The sequence below is a fragment of the Zea mays genome, chromosome 2 (assembly GCF_902167145.1).
Source record: "Zea mays cultivar B73 chromosome 2, Zm-B73-REFERENCE-NAM-5.0, whole genome shotgun sequence".
Lineage (NCBI taxonomy): Eukaryota > Viridiplantae > Streptophyta > Magnoliopsida > Poales > Poaceae > Zea > Zea mays.
In genome coordinates, this window is record NC_050097.1 from 109494755 (window position 1) to 109501469 (window position 6715).

Here is a 6715-nt window from a genome sequence, read left to right on the forward strand (position 1 = left end):
TCACCGAGCGGAAGGGGTGGCGGCGCAAGGGGCAGGGAGGGCGGTTTCCTCTTCTCCGGCTAAGTCTCTCGGATTGCGAAAACCTAAGAGGGAGGCAGGAAGCGGAGCAAAGAACCGTCACCAGACCCCCTCCCGGGTATATAAAGACCAAGGCGAGACCGGTTCAAATGTTCCGCCCGGACCGGACGCGGGATTCGAAAACGCAAAGCGAAACAACCGTTCCCCGGACGGTTCGCGCACGCGCAACGGCCGCCCCACGAACCACTCGCCCCGTCGCATTAACTCCGCGGCGGGACAGGCGGCGCCTCTGGCAGGAGAAGCAGGCGACGCTTCGCCTTCGCCATAATAACCGCGCCAAAAAAAGGTACGCCGCGTCGTTCGATTTCGTATCCTTTTCCTTTTTTCCTCTTTCTCTCTCTTGCAACAGGGACCGAGAAAGGGGGATACCCCGAAAAGGATCCTTCCCCGTGAAGGAACCAGGCTCCGAGCCACCCTACTGATCAGAGGTTCAAAGGCTGGCCCCCCGAAAGGGTTCGACAGCCGCCTCAGATCGTGTGGACCCTACACCCACTACTGGTCAGAGGTTCGAAGGCCGGCCCCTCGGAAGGGTTCCACGGCCGCCTCAGGCTACTCGGGCTCCGCGCCCATTACTGATCAGGGGTTCGAAGGCTGGCCCCCGAAGGGTTCACAGCCGCCTCAGACGCTGAGCGAGGGATGACCATGGGTACGTTCGATACATAACCAAGGCTCGGGCTGCGCTCCCGAGGTACCCTAGGACATTTCCGAGACCAACGGGAACGATGTTGTAACGGAATCCCATCAGAGGGAGGCATCGAGCCCTCGGACCCCATCGCCAGGGGACCGGGTCTGGCAGATCACCCGCAGGTACTTTTGGGCGTGCCTCTGGGCCCCTAGCCGACCCCTAACGAACGGGGCACGGACGTCCACTCGGATTACCCGCTTGCAGCTCGCCAGAGACACCATGTTCGGCGCCCATCGAGGGCAACATGGCACTTTCCCCCCTCCTCCTTGCGGAAAGGCGATGCAGGGGCATATGTAAAAAAGCCGAGTCTGTCCCTGATCGCCCTCTCGCCCTGTGCAGAGGCTCGGGGGCTGCTCTCGCAAGCCCGGCTCCGGCCGAACCGTTGACAGCGTCAACATACCAGCCCGAGAACTTGGGACCCGACCGTACACCCGGGCTACGGCCAGCTCGCATGAGGGAACAACCAGACCAGTCGAAGCATTACGCGAGGCATTAAGACCTCGAAGGAGTGAAACCACTCCTCCGAGGCCTCGGGGGCTACACCCGGTGGGTGCGCTCGCTCGCACCCACCGGAACAAAACGCAACCGAGAAAGGCTGGTCCCCTTGCAAAAAAGTGCGACGAAAGCCTCCAAGCGAGTGCTAACACTCCCTTCGAGGCTCGGGGGCTACTGTCGGGGACCATAATTAGGGGTACCCTCAAGGCTCCAAATTTTCAGCTGGTAACCCCCATCAGCATAAAGCTGCAAAGGCCTGATGGGTGCGACTAAGTCAGGGATCAGTCCATTCGAGCGACTCGATCATGCCTCGCTCGAGCCTAGCCTCGGACAAGGGCAGCCGACCCCGGAGGATTTCCGTCTCGACCGAGGCCCCCCTCCAACGGCGAACATATTTCCGGCTTGCCCGAGGCCCTGCCTTCGCTAAGAAGCAACCCTGACCAAATCGCCGCACCAACCGACCAAATCGCAGGAGCATTTAATGCAAAGGTGGCCTGACACCTTTATCCTGACGCGCGCCCCCAGCCGGCAGAGCCAAAGTGACCGCCGTCACTTCGCCGCTCCACTGACCGACCTGACAGAAGGACAGCGCCGCCTGCGCCACTCCGACTGTGGTGCCACTTGACAGAGTGAGACTGACAGGCAGTCAGGCCCTGCCAAAGGCACCATAGGAAGCTCCGCTTCGCCCGACCCAGGGCTCGGACTCGGGCTAAGTCCCGGAAGACGGCGAACTCCGCTCCGCCCGACCCAGGGCTTGGACTCGGGCTCAGCCCCGGAAGACGGCGAACTCCGCTCCGCCCGACCCAGGGCTCGGACTCGGGCTAAGTCCCGGAAGACGGCGAACTCCGCTCCGCCCGACCCAGGGCTCGGACTCGGGCTAAGTCCCGGAAGACGGCGAACTCCGCTCCGCCCGACCCAGGGCTCGGACTTGGGCTCGGCCCCAGAAGACGACGAACTCCGCTCCGCCCGACCCAGGGCTCGGACTTGGGCTCGGCCCTAGAAGACGACGAACTCCGCTCCGCCCGACCCAGGGCTCGGACTTGGGCTCAGCCCTAGAAGACGACGAACTCCGCCTCGCCCGACCCAGGGGCTCGGACTCGACCTCGGCCACGGAAGACAGACTCGACCTTGGCATCGGAGGAGCTTCCACATTGCCCAACCTAGGGCGCAGATCAGCCACGTCAACCGGAGGCGCCATCATCATCCTACCCCGAGCTGACTCGGGCCGCAGGGAACAAGACCGGTGTCCCATCTGGCTCGCTCCGCCAGATAGGCAATGATGGCGCCCCACATACTCTGTGACGACGGCGGCTCTCATCCCCCTTACGGAAGCAAGAGGACGTCAGCAAGGACTCAACCGTTCCGACAGCTGTCCCTCCGCCAGGCTCCATCGCTCCTCTGATGGCCACGACATCACACTTGCTGGGTGCCAAAATCTCTCCGGCTGCCACAACGGCATGTACTTAGGGCGCTAGCTCTCCTCCGCTAGACACATAGCACTCTGCTATACCCCCCATTGTACACCTGGATCCTCTCCTTACGCCTATAAAAGGAAGGACCAGGGCCCTCTTAGAGAGGGTTGGCCGCGCGGGGACGAGGACGAGACAGGCGCTCGCTTGGAGCCGCTCGCTCCCTCTCCCGCGTGGACGCTTGTAACCCCCTACTGCAAGCGCACCCGACCTGGGCGCGGGACGAATACGAAGGTCGCGGGATTCCCACCTCTCTCACGCCGGTCTCCGGCCGCCTCGCTCTGCCCTCTTCGCGCTCGACCCATCTGGGCTGGGGCACGCGGCGAGATTCACTCGTCGGCCCAGGGACCCCCCGGTCTCGAAACGCCGACAATGTCGTTCTGTAAGCCTTTGTTCGTTTACACCAATCCAGCTCTGAATTAGTATGGATTGGAATTAAATCCATGTCACATTCCATGCCCAAAATAATCCAAGACTATTTTTTTAATCGGTTAAACCCATCATGAAATATAAAACAAGGGTTTGAGATTTTTTTAAACTATGTAAGAAAGTGATTTTATCCATAGCTCATTAGGTATGGAACAAATCCATAAAAATATTGCACAAGTTTACATTAGAATCTATGAATCAAAAAATAACTAGCTTTGATAAACACATGTATTAGTTGATAGATTTAATCCCACCATAGAATTAGGTGTGAGGTATGAATTCACTCAATTTATACTCAAATTAAATCTATAGTGTGATTTATCTCATATAACCGAATAAGGTCTAAGTATGCGTGTCGTGGATCGTCTCCTAATCACCTTAGTTCGCGGCCAGCTAGCTGCTTCCCCGCGTTAATCTTGTATCGTGCGATGTTTTATTGGTGGAGGAAGGCGGGAATTGTTGGGCCGGGGCGGCGTGAGAGACTTCAACGGCGGTGGAGATGACATCGGCGCCTGGATATTCTGCTGCTCCTTCATCCACCTCGCCATCAACTCCAGTTGCAGATCGGCGTCTCGGCTTTGCCTCCGCTCGCACTTGTTGCCGGCCCGGCAGTTCTTGCGCTAACCTGGGTGCCTCCGCGGCTCCGCCGACCCCGCCGCCAATCACCGCAGCAGCTCGAGCGAGGGCACGTGATGCAAGTGCCTAGGCGTAGCATCTGATGTTTCACAGACTTGAAGCGCACGAGCACAGGAACTCCCTTCATCAGTTTCTTGGTGGATGCTGGAATCCCTTCATCAATTGCTGGAGTTGTTGCCTGGAGTTGTGAACTGTTTACCTAGTGTATCAGAAACTTGTGTCTCAGATTAGCCTTGTTTTTTATTCCTTAGTTTGCATCAAAAGGTGTTTTTATTCTTCTGTTTTCATTTGAGTCTTCCGTAAAATGATGTCCAATATTGTAAGTGCCCAGGCGTACCATCTAGCTATTCATGCGTCCAATATTTTCAGTAAAAATCATGTCACCTGTTTAACGTGGGCAAGCCCTTGCGTCAAGTAGAGAAACAGGGCTGATGCAAAATGGCCGATTCATGCCTTGGGCTTTTTTTGCTGGCCCGATTTTCATTTGAATCTTCTAATTCAGGAACTGCTGGAGTAAACAGGATATTCTATCCCGAATAAATTTTAGTCTGCCTCTAAAAATCAGTTTTTGCGGAAATTTTTTAGTATCCTCTTGGAGATGATCTAAGCCTATCATTATGTCCATGCTAAACAAGATGGCCACGAAAAATGTTATAATCTGCTGTCTTATTTTAGCGCTCGTGTTGTAGTCAGATCAAACATCTGTTGCTGGTTCGTATTATCTTCCTTCTCTGTTTGCTTATTAGTTCAGTGTGAACATACAACAAGTAGAGATTTACAAATATCTATAGTAGTACATGCATCTATGTGTTTTACAGTTATTCATCTGCTAGCTTGTATAATTTCCTTTTTATTTGATTTGAAAAAAAGTACCATTCAACTCTCTTTTCTTCTTCCTTTGACAAATTAACTCGTAATGATACCTACTAGTCAATGGCGTGCGCCAGCGCACGCGTGGAAATTAAATACTTAACATTAATGTATAGTCATACAGATACTATATTACACATACATATATAGAGTGATATGGATGATCATGATCATTACAAAATATACATGGTCATTACATAATAGGTGCGTTACAAATAGTGCATTTTTGGTAGTTTAGTAATGTTGATGTGAACTGTAGAGTATTCCTTCTGAAACATGGGAAAGCACTTAAACCTTATGGTGTATACCTTCTAGCGCGGCAATATGTTCATCAGAGAAATAACCATATTGCATAGGAATCCTAATGTTACGTGGAGAGCGTGCACATAAAAGAGCAGTGGTTTCTTGTGTTTCCTTTTGCCAAAAAAATGTTTATTCCTTAATAGTATAAAAAGGGGAGCTTGCAAACAAATAATGAGAAGACAAAAAACAAACAGCAATGAAGTAGCATGCATGAACCTATATAAATCACTACCAACATAGATAGATAGGCATTACCTCTAAGAACCAATCGATGTTGATTTAGCACTCGCTTACGATATTGTCATGCTAACTTTGTATTTCTATGTGAACCCACGATATATATTGTTAATCCAAGGTCAACATTAGGCGTCAGTAATATCAACGTGGAGCTAGATGTCCCTTGCAATGGTATTTATATATGATCCTAGTTGGTTATGCCCACTACATCTGTGAATATATCAAAAAGGATCATCTCCTGCAGAAGACCAAGATAAGAAATGTTAGCAAGAACTCTTACTTTTTTAGGAAAATATTGCACCCCTAAAATCATCTTTTTAGTGGATAATGAATCTCCCATCGTTTATGAAAACATAACACCCCAAACTCTTTTTTTTAGAAATCAATCGAGGTGCATATCTTTTATGTACCATTAGAAGTGTACGAATGTGTGGTTAAAGGTGGGGAAGTAGCAAAAGGATGCGGCAGTTATACAATAAATGTTCTTAGGTTGTGCAACATTTTTTTGCACAACGCCATCAGCTATGCCAATCAGGTAATTACACATCTATATTGCGAGCTTGCCCAAAGCAGAGCAGCCCCTGAGTTTGAATTGAGTTGTCTTTGTAAATCGAAGTAATTGTTTTTCTTCCTTTTTACCTTGGCTGAGCCAGCCGAGACCTTGGCCAGGTGCGGTCTAGCAAGTCTTTTTTTGGGCACATTTAGGGGTTTCAATGTAGTTTAATAGAGGAGATAAAAAGGCACGTATGACTTCCGGTGTAGGCGGAGGTAAAAAAGGGACCCAAAAGCATGTGTGCTAAGTGTAGGTGGAGGTCGTATCGCAGAGATTCAAAACCAAAGGCAATGTCGGCATGGTGGAAAAGCAATCAGAGTTTAGTTTGAGATTCTTTTTACCTCGAGGAAACGTGGGATGGATGGAGGCGGATGCAGCAGCACTATTATTGTCCAGGAAACGACATCCGCGAGGGCTCGATGGAGGCGCACGCAGCAGCGCCGTCGCTGCCGCCGCTGGCAGCGTGGCCTCCGTAGTAAGAACTGGAGGCACACCGAGAGGCTTCTAGGCACATCCGCACATCCGGTTTGTTTTCCTTTTTTTTATTCGCTGGGAAGCTGGAACGGTGGACCAAGCATGTGCGCGTGAAATAACACAGGAGCTGGAGGTGTCCACGCGTACGGTGGTGATGTGAAGCGTCATGTAGATGTGCGGTAGCTATTTTTTAGCCGACGTGGACTATGTCACCGTGGAGGAAGCCGCATCGGCTTAATAGGAAGGAATAGTTTCGTTTATCTCATAGACATTTTCATGTGAATGATTCGGCCGAGCAAAGATATACGAATTGTAAGTATTTAACAACATGTGAATATGCATGTTGCTAACCTGTTTCTGATTTCTAAAGAACATCAAAAACAAGGCAATACAAGCTCTTTTCTTTTAACTCCCCCATCGAAGGTTAATTCAAGAGAGAAGATGGAGGGCTTGAAAATATATCAATAAGAACATGTGAATTGTGAA

At 51.2% G+C, this 6715-nt stretch overlaps 1 long non-coding RNA gene across 1 annotated transcript; it reads right to left on the bottom strand.

Moving 5' to 3' along the window:
- Positions 1-3392: 3392 nt before the first annotated feature.
- Positions 3393-6267, bottom strand: LOC103646815 (uncharacterized). Its single transcript, XR_562455.3, has 3 exons — positions 6097-6267; positions 5221-5440; positions 3393-3991 (listed from the first exon to the last, which is right to left on the bottom strand). It is a non-coding gene; the product is annotated as an uncharacterized lncRNA (long non-coding RNA).
- Between the last annotated feature and the right edge of the window lie 448 nt (positions 6268-6715).